The sequence below is a fragment of the Nomascus leucogenys genome, chromosome 1a (assembly GCF_006542625.1).
Source record: "Nomascus leucogenys isolate Asia chromosome 1a, Asia_NLE_v1, whole genome shotgun sequence".
NCBI lineage: Eukaryota > Metazoa > Chordata > Mammalia > Primates > Hylobatidae > Nomascus > Nomascus leucogenys.
In genome coordinates this window covers 105,155,126-105,174,397 of record NC_044381.1, presented here as the reverse complement: position 1 = coordinate 105,174,397, position 19,272 = coordinate 105,155,126, and the positions used below count along the sequence as shown (strand labels likewise).

General features: G+C 34.7%; 1 protein-coding gene and 1 pseudogene across 3 annotated transcripts in view; both read left to right on the top strand.

Annotated features, from left to right (window-relative positions):
• MDGA2 (MAM domain containing glycosylphosphatidylinositol anchor 2) overlaps positions 1–19,272 on the top strand; it is an 832,668-nt gene that overhangs the window by 491,667 nt on the left and 321,729 nt on the right. The window lies entirely within an intron of this gene.
• On the top strand, positions 679–1,287 carry LOC100586257 (annotated as a pseudogene).

The window sequence follows — 19,272 nt, the reverse complement described above, 5'->3', positions numbered from 1 at the left end:
GGATGGACTGAAATAAAAACTAAGATAACTTGAGGAAAAACTCTTGTAATACAAAGGTAGACAAGAAGGAAATAGAAAAACAAAGTAGGCTGGCAGTGACTAGGAAGTTGAAAGAGTTCGTATCTGTTGTCCATTTTGAGACACTAAAATAGAAAGTTATTTTGGTGAGAATGTGAGCAACAGCTGGGTTAGAGGTCGGAAGAGAATTGTACATATTTGAGACAAGTATTGTGAAACACAGGACATGCCATTTACTTCGAGGAGAGAGGCTTGTGAAAGAGCACTAAGGCTTCAGTCAGGTTGACGAGTAGGTGCACCAGGCAAGACAGAGAACAGCAGATGGGAGGCCAAGGTAGAAGGGAGAACCATCTGGGTTTGTAATTTCAGAGCTGGGATATCTTTGTGTGATCCTAAGGTCTAGGTAATGTTTTTGTGAGAGTCTTGCGGAGGTGAAATGGAGGTGACTGTCCTTTCAGTAGAGGGTATTAGGGAATATGGAGCTAGTGAGGATGTATTGATACAGATATTGAAATCACAGCATTTGGTAGCAGGAATCATGTAAGAGAGAGGGGTTATAAACCAGGCGAAAAGTGTTCCTCAAGAAGCTGATGGAGCAGGTAAACTAGCAGATAATGCAATAAAAATAGAAAAAGGGGTTTTCCCAAGCGGCTGCGGAAGATGGCGGAGGTGCAGGTCTTGGTGCTTGATGGTCGAGGCTGTCTCCTGGGCCGCCTGGCGGCCATCGTGGCTAAACAGGCACCGCTGGGCTGGAAGGTGGTGGTTGTACGCTGCGAAGGCATCAACATTTCTGGCAATTTCTACAGAGACGAGGTGCAGTACCTGGCTTTCCTCCGCAAGCGGATGAACACCAACCGTTCCCCAGGCCCTACCGTCTCCGGGCCCCCAGCTGCATCTTCTGGCGGAGCGTGCGAGGCAAGCTGCCCCCAAGACCAAGCGAGGCCAGGCGGCTCTGGACCGCCTCAAGGCGTGTGAGGGCATCCCACCGCCCTACGACAAGAAAACACGGGTGGTGGTTCCTGCTGCCCTCAAGGTCTGCGTCTGAAGCCTACGAGAAAGTTTGCCTTTCTCGGGCGCCTGGCTCACCAGGTTGGCTGGAAGTAGCAGGCGGTGACAGCCACCCTGGAGGCGAAGAGGAAGGAGAAGGCCAAGACCCACTACTGGAAGAAGAAACAGCTCATGAGGCTACGGAAACAGGCAGAGAAGAAAGTGGAGAAGAAAACTGACAAATACACAGAGGTCTTCAAGACCCATGGACTCCTGGTCTGAGCCCAATAAAGACTGTTAACTCCTTAAAAGAAAAAAAAATAGGAAAAGGGAAGTGGTTGCATATATGAGTAATTAAAAACTAATGTGATATATTGATTATGGAATTAAAGTCTTACTGGATTGCCTCCAGTGAAACAGATTTATTCTATAAAAAGAGAATAGTTTTAGAAATATGATGATGTTCTTTTAAATTGTTTCGTTCATTCTGTTCTGTCTTCAATAAATATTTCTAATTATTTTAGCTCTATTGTATTTGATTACATTTTACTTCAGCAAAAAATAAATTAAAAATGCCATATATGGTGGTAATAATTGGTGATTTTTTTGTGCTAAGTCTTCTCCACTATTATGTTCTTTCTTCTTCCTTTTTCGTTCTTTGGTCATCCTTATTACTATATAGAATATACATATATAAACACATATATACAACATACAAGTAAATATATATAAATATATATAAAGCGTGTATTCTGTTTTCTTTTTCCATTTTTTCTCTATTATCAGCTCTGTTTTTGTTTCAGCCTCCTGATTTTCTCTTTCATTTACCCTTATTCATTGCATTTGGTTTACATATTATTTCTGGGTTCTTATAAATATCATCTGTATTTTATATTACTGAGATCTGTATTATGGTTTTATATTTTTAAATTTACTTAAGGATGCTTTTTACTATTGGTCAGCCATTTAAGCCAAAACTTGCAATGAAGTAGAAATGTCATACATTATATTGTTCTAAAACTTCTATCAAATTCATCTTTATAGTCTTTGCAAATTGATCTGAATTACTATTCCATAAGCTGAAAAAATAGTGGAGGAAGAAACTGTCCTTGTTTTTCCTGTTCTTCAGTTATGTAACAAATACCTGTCTGCTTATTATTAGTATTTATTCCTCATAATGTATCATTGCTTTTCTTTGAGTATGATATCAATGTAGTATCTTATTAGTAGACTTCATCCTGTCATGTTATTTGTATGACCTCAGAGCAACAATCACTTTGAAATGAGGGAGTTGGAAGACGTTTTTCTCAGTTCCACTCTAGCACTGACATTTTAATACAATCTTCATTTCTGATGAAAGTTTATGGTTTTGAAGCAACAAATAAGTTGCTTACCTGGCTTTCCTCCGCAAGCGGATGAACACCAACCCTTCCTGAGGCCCTACCATTAGTGAAACCAAAAAATTAGTAGAAAGTGAATATTTTAAAAACGAATTTTATTATTATTCTTTCAGAGATGCTTTAACTTTTTCATAATGATTTGTTGAATGAAAGAAACAGTGTTTCTAGGATAAATAGTCAAAATTGTTGGAATGTTGAATTGGAAGATGGGAAGTTACCTAGACATCAAGTTTTATGTGTCTTTATTTTAAAAATCAGATGTGAAAATACTATTTCAAATTATATATATGACATATATATGTATAGAGAGGGAGAGGGAGAGAGGAGGAGATTTATTTTAAGAAATTGGCTGCCACAATTGTGGGAGCTGACAAGTCTGAAATTTGTAAGGCAGGTCAGTAGGATGGAAATTTAGGTAAGAATTAATGTTTCAGTCTTGAATCCTAACTTCACAAAGCAGCAGGATGGAAACTTAGGCAGAGTTTTTATATTGCAGTCTTGGAGAGAATTCCTTCTTTTCTGGAAACCTCAGTCTCTGTTCTTAAAGTTTTCAACTTTAAGCTTGTTCACATTGTGAAGAATAACACGTTTCATTCAACATTTATTGATTAAGATATTAGTCACATCTAAACAATAACTTCCAAGTACTAATGTTTGACTAGGCCAGTGGGCACCGTAACCTAGGCAAGCTGACACATAAAATTACTCATCACATCTCTTTAAATTATTTTGAGAGTTTATTCTTCATCCAAATGTCTAATCAATTCTCTTTAAAATAAAAGACATATAAAATAAAAGTTTAAAAACATTGCTAAAGTAAATGAATCTGGTTGAAAGCTTTAACAGAATATCTGTACCAGCATTGTAATCTTTTCGTCGTGATTGTATTCATTTATAGCTAGTACTCATCCTATCATTTTATCAATTTTTTTTGAGACAGAGTCTTGCTCTGTCACGCAGGCTAGAGTGCAGTGGTGTGATTGGCGCTCAGTGCAAACTCTGCCTCCTGGGTTCACGCCATTCTCCTGCCTCAGCCTCCCAAGTAGCTGAGACTACAGGCGCCCACCACCACTCCTGGTTAATTTTTTGTATTTTTAGTAGAGACGGGGTTTCACTGTATTAGCCAAGATGGTCTCGATCTCCTGACCTCATGATCTGCCCGCCTCGGCCTCCGAAAGTGCTGGGATTACAGGCATGAGCCACTGCTTCCAGCCCTCAATTATTTTTTAAACAAGTTAAAGTAGATATCACTATCCGAAGTTTAAGAAGTAAAGACTACCCATTTAATCTATTTTAAACAAATTGCTGTTTTGACCAGTTTGTTTTGGACTAGGTTACCCAAAAGTAATTCAATGCACATATATGAAGACAATACACATGTTGCTCATATGTGCATATCTGTAGCTAGAGATATATGGCTATGAATAGATAATTTTTTACTTAAACAGGATTGCTGCAAAAGTGCATATGAATGGTATCATTTTGCAGGAAATCAAGGACTGAATATGTTACCGTAACTCCATAGTGCTAAAATAATATAAGCTTTCTTGGCTGTTATGGTACTTTTTTTTTTTTTTTTTTTTTTTTTTTTTGAGACAGAGTCCAGCTCCGTTGCCCAGACAGGAGTGTAGTGGTGCAATCTTGGCTTACTGCAACATCCTCATCCTAGGTTCACGTGATTCTCCTGCCTCAGCCTCTTGAGTAGCTGGGATTGCAGGTGCATGCCACCATGCCGAGCTAATTTTTGTATTTTTAGTAGAGAAGGGGTTTCACCATGTTGGTCAGGCTGGTCTCGAACCCCCGACCTCGTGATCCGCCCTCCTTGGCCTCCCAAAGTGCTGGGATTACAGGCATGAGCCACCACGCCCATCCTATGGTACTTTTTTCTAATCTTCTTGTTTCAGATTCACCAACAAGAACATTTCTGACAAACATGCCTGAGGGCAGTTGTCTTAGTCAATCAAGTTACCAAACAATACCGTAGATGACTGGGCAGCATAAATATCATACATTTATTTCTTGCAGTTCCGGAGGCTGGGAAGTCCAAGATCAGGGTGCTGGAAGATACGGTATCTAGTGAGCCACGGAGCACTTTCTGCTTTGCAGATGGCTGTCTTCTTACTTTGTCTTCACATGGTGGAGAACAGAGAGTGACAACAAGGGTCTATCTCTTAAAAGGGTGCTAATCTCATTCATGAGGCTTCCACCTCATTACCTCATTGTTGACCAAGGGCTCCACCTCCAGATACCATATCATTCGGGTTTAAGATTTCAACATATAAATTTTGAGGGAACATAAACATTCAGTCAATAGCAGCAATGAACCCTTATAAATATGTATTATGTATTATAAAAATAGACACATGCACTCTTGTGTTCGTCATGGAACTATTCCCCATATCAAAGATGGAATCAACCTAGATACCCATCAATGGTGGAGTGGATAAGGAAAATGTACATATACAGCGTGGAATACTATGCAGTCATACAAAATAATGAAATCATGTTCTTTGCATTAACATGAATGCAGCTGGAGGTCATTATCTGAAGTGAACCAACACAGGAACAGAAAACCAAATACTGCATATTTTCCCTTATAAGTGGCAGCTAACCACTGAATGCACATGGACACAAAGAAGGGAACAACAGACTGGGGACTGCTTGAGGGTAGAGAGTGGGGAGGAGGGTGTGCATTGAAGGCTACCTATTGGGTATTATGCTCACTACCTTGGTGACAGGCTCATTCATATACCAAGCCTCAGCAACACATAATTTACCCATGTAACAAACCTATACATATTCCTTTGAACCTAAAATTAATAATGCCTATGTTGCAAATGATGATACATGAACTCTAAAGAAGAAAAAGAATGCCTATTTTGTAAACGGCGCATGAATCCTAAATTGAGAGTATACTTTTAAATAATGAAAATAATGTTTAACTTCTTAAAATGGGAAGCTCTTATAAACTAGCTTTTTAGGGTTATGCCACTGTTCATCTGTTTATATTATAATGTAGCTTGTAAGACCTGATGTTCTATGAAGTTAGTGGGCGGTGTTAAATCACTGCAAAAAGTATACGCTCAGGAAGGAGCTAGTACTTAAAATTCTGGCTCCAATGCTTAGAAGTTGTTTAATCTTAAAGTATTTAAAACCTCTGCATCATTCTCTTAAATAATAAATGGAAATAATGATTTCTTCATCCCAGGGTTCTTGTCACTGAGAACTATTAGTATATATTAGTATACTAATTAGTATATATTAGTACACTAATATATACTAATTAGTATGTATTAGTATATATTAGTAATAGTATACTATTACTACTACAGCTACTTATACTCTCCTATAATATGTTTAATGCATACCAGTTATTTCACACGATGTGTTTGGTGCTTTACATAAATTTTACAACTCAAGGGAAAATTATTTAGCTTATTTTAAGGTATTCTAGTTCCATTTTCCCTGAAAACAAGTAACTAGAAGCAGAAAACACTTTTTAAAAATGACTGCAATATTTTAGAAATTAAGTAGATTACAAAGTCATTATATAAATGTCTCTGTTTTGAAAACTCTTCCTTATAAGCTTACTATTTAACTAGTGATATATATGTATATATGACTAAATGCCTGGAGTAAGTGCCAAAATAAGATATATTTAAAATGTAAATTAAATTAAAATTAGCCAATACTAGAATGCTCAAAAATCATAATTTGCTGCATTTTCTGTTTGTGTCGGTTTTAACTTTATTTCAAACGTGGCTTTTTTTTCTTTATTATTATTATTATACTTTAAGTTTTAGGGTACATGTTCACAGTGTGCAGGTTTGTTACATATGTATTCATGTGCCATTTTGGTGTGCTGCACCCATTAACTCGTCATTTAGCATTAGGTGTATCTCCTAATGCTGTCCCTCCCCCCTCCCCCCACCCCACAACGGTGATGTTCCCCTTCCTGTGTCCATGTGTTCTCATTGTTCAATTCCCACGTATGAGTGAGAACATGGCTTTTAATTATTTTTCTTTATTAGGCATGGTTTTCGGATGACTTTCTATAAATGCACTTCTCAGGCACTTAAGATGTTATCCACAGATTGAAGGGAATATGTAATCTATTTATAAATTCCTCAGCTGCCTTTCTGACTTGGAGTTGTCAGTTACAGACTTAAGCAAATTTTAAATGTCTGTTGCAATAGCATTTTAAATTTCTATTTAAGATACACAACAAAAATTAATGAACTGTTTGAACTTATCTCTTTTTATTTGGTTTTCATTTTTTCAAATCACCAGGTTATTTCTTGATTTGAATATCAAAAGAAACCTTAATATGAAGATGATTAAACTTTGTAGATGTAAGCCTATATTAATTGTTTATCATTTTCCCATGGCCCAATAAAACCAGTTCATCAAACACATCCAACACACCCTGCATTGAGATGTAGTAGCTGGTGGGCCTGAATGTCTTTGCATTTTAATAAAAGGTATTTTCAAATTTTAAATAATTTAAGAGCTTAAAAGTGCTCCTTGGAGATTTGAGAATATTTTTTCTTTTTTCTAGTAGATTAGCAATATTATTAATAATTTTGTTGAAAGAGGATGCTTTTCATGCCAGTTAAATAAATCTAAAAACTATTGCTAACCTTGATGGAAACTAAAAGAACAAAATACAATCATTGAAACTTGAAATATAAATAAAGTGCACATGAAAAGAATATAATTTGAAGTTGAATGAAGAAAAATTTTTATGCCACTGGTTTTAAATAGAATATGTACTATCATTATTTAACAGAGACACTGAATTTTATGCCTAAATGTGAGAATTGTACCTTAATGCACAAGAGAGAAAAAGTGAGAACTTGTGTTTTATATCAAACATATTCATATTACAATCATTCCAGAATATATAAAATAAGTAAGAAAATGATACATTGTAGCAGAAAACACAAGCAATGCATTTGGTGCTGCCTCTATATTTTATAGCTAAATGGCAGTGGGAAAGGCATGAAGTATCTTTAAACTCAGATTTCCTATTTTAAAAAACTAGTATGATAGTAATAATCTTGCAAAGTTGTGATGGGGGAAGAGAGAGTGAGAGAGAAAGAAAGAGAGTGAGAGTGAGATTCACCTAACTTCCTAGGATAACTTAAAGCATCGTATCTCTGTGACATTCCTTTATCTGAATCTTCAGTTCAATACTATAGTTTTATTATTGGTTCTTGGTTTATTATTAGCTGATGGCTTTATTTTGTCAGATCCAAGTGCTTATCTTGAAACTCCTTCCTAGAGAGGGCCCAAGGGTCCAGTTAACCTAGTTGAATGAGAATTATTTACTATTCCTTTTATGCAAAGGGATAATCCGTATTTTTAAAAGGCTCAACGACTTTGAAGTGTGGATACTGTAAAAAAAAAAAAAAAAAAAAAAAAAAAAAAAAATATATATATATATATATATATATATATATATATCAAATTGGGTGAATTAACTACAATTCTTCCTTGAAAACCTACTGATGATTAAATCTGTTATATATGCATCTAAAATGAAACTACTTTGAAAATGCTTTTTGAAAAAAGCCTTTATTATTGGTGAGTCAGCAGAAGAAAAATGGGAAATGAATGACTCACATTCTTCTGGATGAACTTAAGCCTGAACCTTCTGAATCTGTTATTATTTAATTAAATCAGTCTTGTCTCTCAAAGTATTTAAGAGCATTGTTGCTGTGTCTAGAAAAACTCTTTCAGTTAAATTTCAACACTATTATCAGAACGTGATTTTGCTATTTAGGATACAGTATAGTGAAATAGAAATATAATTACGGGAAATATGTGGAAACATTTCTTAAACACCTCTTTGAGTTATAGTGCTGTGGAAGTGATTTTTGAGTTACTTGTGCTAAAGAGACTTCAGAAAATTTATTCTGCTTTTGATCTTAGTGGCTAAAGAGGTAAGTCTGACCATTTAATAACTATACCATAAGACTAAATTAATTGAAGACCACTATAGGAAATCTTTTTCCTACTGTCCTTTATTGTTATAGCATGTCTAATGTAATTTTATAATAAATGACAAGTGACAAATGACATTTTCAGCAGCTGTCTGAAGGAAGCCTCTGAAAAGCACCCGAAGAAAGGAGTACAATTTTATCATTCTCTGAGCTCTAGGTGTGCTGTGAATCCAGGCTAGGACACCTTAAATAATGCCATAATTCACTGACTTCACAAACACTAATTAGGAGCTTTCTCTCTGCTAATATGAGAAAGCTAGTATGCTAAGCCCTTTATGTGCATTTTTCTATTTTTGTGCATTTTCTATCATGAGAACCACGACTTCCGCATCCTAACTTATACATTGGGAGATCAAAGATAAACAGGATGACATATTCTACATCTTCAGAAAGTTCATAGGCTACTGCAAAAAAAACTCAGAATAATGAGGAAGTATTACATAGTCACATGGTTAAGATCTCAGACTCTCTGGGACAAATGGGTCTGATTCCTAATCTCTCTCTATGAGACAATAGGTGAGATTCCAGATATTAAAATAGTTAATAGTGCTATGGTAGCTACCATAGAATGTGATGACAAGTATTAAACAAAATAATATGGTAAGATGCTACATTCAGTGCCAAACAATATTAGTTGCTGTTTCTGCTGTTGCTGTTGCTGTTATGACAGATCCGGCCTGGAATCTAGTTATTACAGAGGATAAAGAAGGTTGCATTTGATTACTGAAATCTTACTTTTTTGAAGAGGACTGAGAAAGTTTTCCAAGAAAGATAATATTTAAGATAAGTCTTAAAGTATGATTAGGAATTTCACCAAATAAGAATAAAAAGGTTTCCTGAACTTGGGATTTTTAAGCAATACAATGACAGGTTTCCAATGGGATTGAGATAGCTCTAACGGGAGGTTTACATGAAAACTGTACTGATAGCACCTGCCTTTGAACACAAGACTGCACCACTGGTGAGTTTTGGGGAAGGAGGTCTATAGCAGTGAATATCAATCTGTTTTTACACATGACTGGTTAGAAGACACTCTTGCTAAAGTTAACAAGCATACGTGGTTCGCCTATTTAGCTAACACATTTAGTAGCTAACTGAGAATGACTGAACACATTCTATAAAGTAATAATTTTGTATAACTTGTTTTTATAGCTAAATTCAACAGAGTTTTGTACAGTAAACTCTAAACAATATATTCTGAAGATGTACTATTTTTCCATATCTTGTTTATTTATTTATATTTATTTATTTTATTTTTAAGACAGGGTCTCCCTCTGTCACCCAGGCTGGAGTGCAATGGGGTGATCTCAGCTCACTGCAGCCTGTGCCTCCCAGGTTCAAGCAATTTCCATGCCTCAGCCTCCCAAGTAGCTGGGACTACAGCTGCATGCCACCACACCAGGCTAATTTTTGTATTGTTTGTAGAGATGGGGTTTTGCCATGTTGCCCAGGCTGGTCTCCAACTCCTGAGCTCAAGCGATCCGCCCACCTTGGCCCCCCAAGTTCTGGGCTTACAGGCATGGGTCACCTCGTTTGGCCCCATACCTCTTTTCAAAGAATTAGAAAAGCAATTGTTTTTCTTCTGGTCTGTCCGAAATTTCTCTTAGTTCATCTCACACCTTCTGGGCTTACAGGCATGAGCCACCCCATTCGGCCCCACACCTCTTTTCAAATAATTAGAAAAGCAGTTGTTTCTCTTCTTGTGTGTCACAAATTTCTCTTAGTCCATCTGACAGTTATCTCCACTGCAATTGTCATTGCCTTGCCCTTATTATCAACTACTAATTGCAGAAAGTTCTTAATGTCTGTACTTGAGCCCAGTTTAGATTTTTAATGCTGGGTCTTCATTAATTGCTTGGCTGGGGTGGTGGTTTTTCTCCAGTATGCTCACTAAGGTGCAAGCAGTCAGTTACTCATTATCTGGGATGGTTTTTCTCATTTACATGAGCTGTAGTAGGCTGCACTTGATTAGCATCCAGTTTTCGATGCCTGGGTATTCCCTCCCTATGTGCTCCTCATGGGTGGGTTCATTTTACTCTTTTCTGACTGAGAAGGAAAGCTAAAAAGTAGATATGCAATATTACTCTTTTCTGACTTTGGTACATCAGGAGATTTATTATTTAACTATGATGTGTCCATTAATTGCAAAGATTGGCCGGCCCATGAAAAAATGGGTAGAAAAGTAGCAACTCGGCCGGGCGCGGTGGCTCACTCTTGTAATCCCAGCACTTTGGGAGGCCGAGGCGGGCGGATCACGAGGTCAGGAGATCGAGACCACGGTGAAACCCCGTCTCTACTAAAAATACAAAAAATTAGCCGGGCGCGGTGGCGGGCGCCTGTAGTCGCAGCTACTCGGAGAGGCTGAGGCAGGAGAATGGCGCGAACCCGGGAGGCAGAGCTTGCAGTGAGCCGAGGTTGCACCACTGCACTCCAGCCTGGGCGACAGAGCGAGACTCCGTCTCAAAAAAAAAAAAAAAAAGTAGCAGCTCATTATTAGTGGGAAAATTCATATTATTCTTACTTTGGTAATCTTGTTGTTTTCATGGACATAGTGTTATTTTTCTAGTAAACAATTTTGTTTGGAAAAAGTAGTTAATCAACAGCCTAATCACATCAAAATGTTAAAACAACTGATGTGACAACCGAAACTTTTTGAGAATATAAAGATAACCATAAGATGGCCTTTTCTAATAATGGATACTATAAGAATTGGTGATAATATTTCTAGAATTTTCACACATATATGTGTGTGTGTGTGTGTGAATATATGAGATATATTTCCTAAATGTATATATTCAGAAGTTAATGTATTTTGTAGAAAGAAATTTTTGCTTTCTTAAAATGAAAGAAATGGTACTAGTTAATTTTATTGAGTCTTTAAAAATATAGATATATAAAAGAAGTATATGTAAGAACATTATGGTAGGTTTCTAGGGTCTTCATATTGTTTTCAAATTTTTGAAGTGCTAATATGCATGAGATTGTAGTCCTAAGGGAGAAAATAGACACATACTTGCGTACTCACACACACACACACACACACACACACACACACAGATACGTATATATATGTTAGAGTGGCTAAATTCAGATGCTACAAGTACTTTTTGAACTTAAAACAATTTAACATTCAGTTGAAATACTATCCTTCCCTAAATCTAATATAAGAACCAAAGGGCAAGTCTCAACTTGATGCATTTTCAAATAGTTGAATGAATGAATGTCTCCTGGAAAACTGAGCTTATGCAGAGAAAAAAGCTGCACTAACTGACCTCTAACTATATTGTTTCAAACAAGGTAGTGTAATAAGATTGAAAATCCAGTGCACATACAAGTCTCCATATTGGATTTTCCACTATATTACCTCAGCCAGTTATAGCTGTATTCAACTATGGATGTGAAATGAAAATTGATTTAGATAGTTCCATAGTGAGCTACTTTGTCTTTTTTCCCCTCCTGGAAATTTTTCTGTTTATAAAACTCATTTTATTAAGAGAGGAAAGAAAAATACCCAATAGTTCATATGGGATCATGATTTTCTGAACATTATGAGACTAAATGTTACATAATGTTGTACAGGTATGGCAACCTTGTAGAGATGCACTTTTGCTTTTATTTTGTTGTTTTGTTGTTGTTGTTGTTGTTATTTTTACATAGCCAAAGATAATGTTTTCAGGTCTATTTCTGGGAACTTTGACCTTACGTTCAAGTCAATCTGTGAAGTAACTTAATTGAATTTGCTGTTTTTATATTTCCTCCGGAGATTATAAGAAAAATTCCAAAGGACACATACATTGAAGGTCGATGTGTTTATATAATACAGCATGTCCTGACTTTCTAATATTTCAGCCCAAAGGACAAGAAGGCCCTTCGACCCAAATCATTGATTTTAATCTGGCTTGCTGTCCTGGGAGGCTGTGTATATTGCTGTCAGTGAGACTGGTTACACATTCATGCTATTTTACCACAGCAGCGTTGCAAAGGGTAATTAGGTTACAACTCCTAGATCAGCAAAGTGGCCATGTCCAGGAACTATACGGAAACCAAAGGAAGATCTGGCATGTTTCAATTTGCACAAGTAAATTAACTCTAGCCTCATTTTGGGTGTAGTGACAGATTTGAATTTATCATGGTTTGTTTAGTAAATAGCCAGGAACCTGAGCACTTCTGTAAGATGCTACCACTACCCTACAGCTAAGGTGACAGATAAATGAGAAAAACGATGGCATTTGGCAGACAAATTCTGGAGAAGTAATCAAAAGAGTGACATTTTACTAGGGCATTGTAACACAGCCTCATTATTTCTTTTTATTGCTACATGAAGTCTTATAGGTGTTAATTACCACCATCTCAGTGAGAAAGACCACCAAAAATGATTTTAGATATATTAAGTCCATCTCCTACCTGACAAAGTGATTAAATACCTCTTTAGGTCTGTACTCTTCAAAAATCATGTATCTAAGTTATGTCTATCACATTAATAATTTAAATATACATTGAATTTTAAGATTTGTTTTTATGATTTAGGAAACAATTATGGGATTAAACTTTTAAATAATGATTGTCTAACAGCAAAAGCATGCTTTCAATCATCATGAAACTGCAAATCAATGACAGCATTTTTGTTTAAAAGGTGATGGGGAGGAGGAAAAGCAAATGGATTTAAAATATCTCAGTTTTTTTTTTAAGGAGGAATAGAAATGACAGCTGACTCACGATCAGCAGCTGTGGTTGCCATAAATAATATTTTTCACCTTTATCTTATGATTCTTAAGCAGAGATACTTAAACCTCCTATATTCCATGGCTGTAGGGCAATAATCTCTATGGTTTCTTGTCAAGTCACTCTGGGAGGAGTCTTTTCACAAAAGAGCAACATGATGGCTCTAAATTGTCCCTGTATCATGAGGGATTGCTGTAGCAGCACTGATAAAATTGTTCATATACTTTAGTGTGTGTTCGTGGCTGAGTATGTATGGGTATTTCTATATATAGATGGGAGAGGGAGGGGATGGTAGGGTGAGAAAGGGGTAAGGAGAAGAGAGAGAATGTGTGCCACAGGATAGAGTGAGATCAGGGTTGCAATTTCAGGATACCAGAGCAGTTGGCTCTCCTGTCTGCTTGTCTTTAACTGAAAAATACCTCAAATTAAGTGAGCTGTCGCCAACAGCAATAGCAAAGCTTCTTGTTTCTAAGGACTGCTTAGACTATTATACAGGCAGAACCTGGTGGGGGTAGAGGAGTAGCTACAAGCATAAACACCACACATTTTTCATGCATTTACTTGAAGTTCAGTAAATATTGGGAGTACATGTTCACGGTGATTCTTCAGCATATTGGAATGTTGTTTTTTTTTTGGGGAGAGTATTTGAGGATTTTTTTGATCTCTTTGCTCTGACATGCTAGAAATGAATCTCCTCCAATCATCTTTTTGAATATATCAAGAATATTTCATTTTTGTTCTTTGTAATTTTACTGCTACAAACATTTTTTACGTTTCAAAGCCCAGTTTATAGTATTTTCCTAAGAACAGAGTCTTATTTATTACTGTGGAATAAATTACCCCAAAATTTTATGGCTTAAAATAACCAACATTTATTATCTCACAGCTTATGTGCTTCCGGAATCCTTTCGTGGCTTAGCTAGATCTCCTCTTTAGAGTCTCACGTGAGGCTGTCATCAGTGTGTCATCTGGGAGAAGTTTGACTCGGGGCAGATTCACTTTCAAGCTTACTGACATGATTGTTGGTGGGCTTCAAGTGCTGTTCCCTCACAGCCTGTTTGCCAGAAATATCAGTTCCTTGCCATGTGGCAGCACACAGCGTAGTAACCACCTTCTCTTAGAGCAAGCAAGCAAGAGAGCAATAGTGGACACCCAAGAAGGAAGCCAGAGTGCCTTTGTGACATACTTTTTGAGGTGAAATTCTATCACTTCTGCTGTATTCTGTTTGTTAGAAGTGAGTCAGGAGATCCAGCCCACATTCAAAGGGAAAAGCTTATACAAAGACATGACTATCAGATAGAGGCAATCATTGGGTTTTTGTTTTAGGAGCTACTTATCACAAGTAGTGACATGCAACCAACCATGTTACCAAACAAGCAAACAAAAAGAGACAGTTTCCTGAGTCATTTTTACAAAATCTCTAATGGGAAAATATTTTTTCCTTTAGACTATTTTTACATTGATGTTTTTACTACACTTTTTGTAATTTGATGGAGTATTTGGAACATAAAAAATGTAGAGCAATAAGACACACAAACACATGCACACACAACCTACTTTAATAATAAAACGTGAACAATGTAGTTAAACCCCCCGATGTACCCTTCCTTTCCTAGGGATGGCTGACATCCTGACTTTGATGATTTTCCTTCCAATATATTTACTGGTAATTTTGCTAGATATATGCACTATTAACAATGTGTTATTATTTTGTTGTTTTAAAACTTTAATGGTATCTTTATGTGCTCCCATGAATAAATGTTAAAGATTGTTGGAAAGTGCGTAGTTCATAACAGCCAAAAAATCTGAAACTTTTAAAGAGGAAACAATCAACATATCTATTAATAGCAGAATGGATATATAAATTTTGGTGTATTCATAAAGTTGAATATTATGCACAGTGAAAATGAATGAACTAGAGTCACATTAACATGGATTCATCTCACAAGCATTAAATTGAAGAAAATATGTTTAATACATATTTTTATTCAACTAATTTTTAAGTGGTTCAGAGTTACTTGCCAAAAATGCATATAAGTCACCTTTCCTGAACCTGAAGAAATTATATCTTGCACTTTGTATTTTTGGTTTGCCAACTGTTTATATGGGGAAATTAAACAGAATATTTCTGAAAACTCTTAGAAAAGTGTAAACTTTTAATTACTAATTCCAAGCCTATCTTATGATTATGCTTATTGTATATGTTAAGTGTAGCTGGGATTTACATAGGTTTATTCAATTCAAAGTTTAGTGTCCTAGAAGCAAATTATTATTGCTCGTTTTTTTCTTTCATATTTTATTCTGAATGCCTAGAGAATTGATAGTGTAGTTGTGCCCCCATTTCCCCACCTAATTTCACTTTCTTATAATTGGGAAAATTGCAGCAGCTGTGGCTATTTACTTTTAAATAATAACATGTGTAAATAGCATCTTTCTAACTCTTCATTATTGGCAGCAGAAATAAATGGGAATATTGGCCCAGGCTCATTGTAGAAACAGAGCCACATTCAGAATGAGATAAAACAAATTATTATAAACTCATAGCAAAACAAGAGAACAGATTGTCAAAAGAGGGTGGTAATAATGATAATCAACAATACATAATAATCCTAGAAAATCGAAGAAATCCAGCAGATATATTTCTTCAGAGAGGATCAGATTCCATCTGTTGATTTACAAATGTCGAGTAATTGGAGAAGGATTAAATTACTAGACATTTCAATGACAGTTAAAAGTCAAATCGTGTTTAAGGCACATTGGTTAATAGCATGAGCTAGACTGTCTGGATTTGAAAATCAGCTCAATTACTTAATAGCTATGGAATCTTGACAATTTCCTAAGCGCTCCAGTTCTGTTTCCTTACTTGTAATCCTCATATGCTTCATAGGATTTCTCTGAATATTGAGTTAATTTTCACAAAGCATGTAGAAAGTAATTAGGCTATAGTAAGCACCCTATAAATGTTAGCTTTTACAAGTGAAGCATGTATGTGTGGATTTCCGATTATTTGAAAATCATTTAGTACTATAAGTTTATAAGAAATTTGATATTTAATAGGGCAAGTCCTTCTCATTTTTCAAGTTTGTCCTATTATTTTGGCAATTTATTTCATATGAATTTTAAAATTAATAAAATAAATAAGCCAAATTCCATAAAATAATTTTTATGTAATCATTGCATTACATTTATAAATTGATATCGGGTGGGAGTTTTTGCTTTACAATAGTGAATATTTTTATCCGTGACCACAGAAATTGTTTCAATTATTTAGGTATTTTTCTCAAGAACGTCAATAAAATAATTCTATTTTTTTCTTAATAGTTTTGAATTTATTTTGTTTAATTTGGCCCCAAATTTTTTATGAAATCTTGTTTTATGAATGGATTTTCTTCTTCTTTTTTTATCTAAATGAGTATTGATGGTATGAACATATGTACACATATTACTGATTTTTATGTATTAAGCTTGCATATAGCAAGCCTTCCGTCCTGATTATAAATAGGTATTGAAATGTTTGAATGTTATTTTCTGTCTGCATTGATTTGTCATCTGTATTTGTGGGTTTTTTGTATCTTTTATCTTAATGCGACTAAATATAGTACTCAATTTCCAAACATCAAATTTTACCAATATTTCTGTGATAAATACAATTAAGAATGATGCTTGCTAATATTTAAGATTTTTGAATATGTTTATAAATAAGATTTATAATCATAGATTAGGTAAAAGTTCTTTCTCCTTTGGTGTTAACCAGTTTTACGGTTAGGATTATTTTAGCCACATGAAACAGATTTTTTCTTTCCTAGGTAATTTGGTAAACATTCTCTGTAAATTGTCTACATGTTTCTTTTTACAGTTTTGACTCTCATTTAATTTTATTGAGTTATTCTATTCATGTCTATTTCCTCTCGAGTCAATTTTGATACTGTGTACAAATGTGTATAGTATATATATTGCCATCACATAATAATGTGTAATAATAGGCAAATTGCTTAAACTTTCTGACCTTTAGCTTCATTAACTACAAAATGGGAATATTAACAGTACCTAAAGCATAGGGTGCTTTTAGGATTAATTAAGATAATACATGTTAAGTGACTAAAGAACACCGCCTGGCATATAGTTTTTCATTTTTTCCAGAATAATTATTCTGTATTACAAAGTAATGACACACTTTATCACTATTGCCTTATTTTTCTGCAATAATGGTGCTGCCATAATATTATTCTGGTTAATATTTTCTTTTTCCTAATCATCTTTTTTATTTAAAATTCTATTCATCTGGTTAATTCAAAAACTTTATAAAATTATGTTAACATATTTTATGCATGTCTCATAAAAGATTAGACATTTTGAAAAGCAAATGTTTGTCTTTTATTATGAAGTTAAACATATATTTGACATAGTCCTAGCATATTACTCATTTATTTCTATTTTATATGGTTTATTTGCTTCATTTTCTTTCATACCATTTATATGTTTTAGTTTTATTTATTCTTTTAGTGGGTTTTAAATTCACACATTCTATTTTTATATTTTAACAACTAAAATTTTAGCGTGCATATTCAACCTTATATGTTAAACATTAATCAGTGTCTCAGTTCCCTTCATGATATATGTTTTAAATATCTTTATTCAACTCAGTCCTCTATGTGCTTCAAGTCTATTAGTATAATTAAAAATGTTTAATATAGTATTGTTACTACTGAAAATTAAAGAGAGAATATTATGCTCGGCTTTTGTAAAACAATTATTTCACCTTAGGTGTCATCTAATTAGTGGTATTTTTAAAGAAGTGTCATAGAATATTTGTTCTATATAGCCGTATTGGTATCAAATAGCAAAACTCCCTTTGAAAAATGCAAATGTTGCTAGTCTTATAGGTTATGAAATAGCGTAAGAACTTGGGAAGAGAAAGAATATAGAAATGAATCTGGGCTACATGGGTATTTAATAAAATAACCCAAAGTTATACCATTATCAATTTATAAAATTTGTCATTATCTGGGTTGATTTCCAATTAACTACATGGATTAAAAAAATGTTCTAAAACATCCCAATAGAGTTCTAATTTGCAGCTGGTTGATTGTTTTACCCTACTATTATCTACAAAGCAATTATTCATGAATAAATAAATCTTGACTAGCTTTCAAGGAAATATTGACCACTAATACATTTTCATTAAGGAATATTGAAGCAAAAGAGTTTAAATCAATAAGACAATATTAAAACAGGGTGAAGTTTAAACAGTAAACAATTATAAAACTTAAGAAAATAAATGTTTTTGTTCCACATTGATACATACACACATATACACATACACATACATAGATTTTAAAATTTATTTATTAGATATAGTGAATGTATAATAGAGGAAATAGAGTCTTTCCTCTAAATTGCATGGAAAGAGGATTTAAGTCAGTATGTGTTAACAGGAGGAATTATCATGGAAGGCGTATTCCTGGAATTGATGTCTAAGTTGAGACCTTAAGAACTATGTAAGAGTTGTGGATGCAAAAACGGAGGTGGAGATTTCTGTGTAGAGGAAAGTATAACATATAAGGCACAGAGGCAAGAGAACCCAGGGGATTTTCATGTCAGGAAGACCTGGATTTGAATTCTGGTGCTGAACTATTTTGTAGAAGTCATTTTATTTCAAATACTTGTATAATCTCTAACAATAATATCCATCTCGATTTTATGTTTTAGAGATTTGCTATGCATATATATGTGTGTGTGTATGTTTTGTGCAATTCCTAGCCCAAAGTGATCAATATGCTATTATAATTACTGTTTTAGTGTTTGCTATAATTATTACTGTTGCTTATTTAAGATGCTAGAATTATTTCAACATAATTTGAGCACACCTAAAATGAAAGAGTAGTAAGAATTAAAGTAGGAGGAAAAGGTAAACTAGAGCAGATGATGAACCATCTTATCAACCTTATTAAAACACATGAACATTGTGGCAGTAGGGATCTATTGAAATGTCAAAAATGGAATATAGAAAGCTCTTTCTTGCTATACTGTGATGAATGAATGTAGGGGCAGGTGGAATGAAACCGAAAAGAGAAATACTTGTTAACATAAGAGATGATGGGCCTAAATTGTGGTAGATGCAGTAGAGAGTGATAAAATCG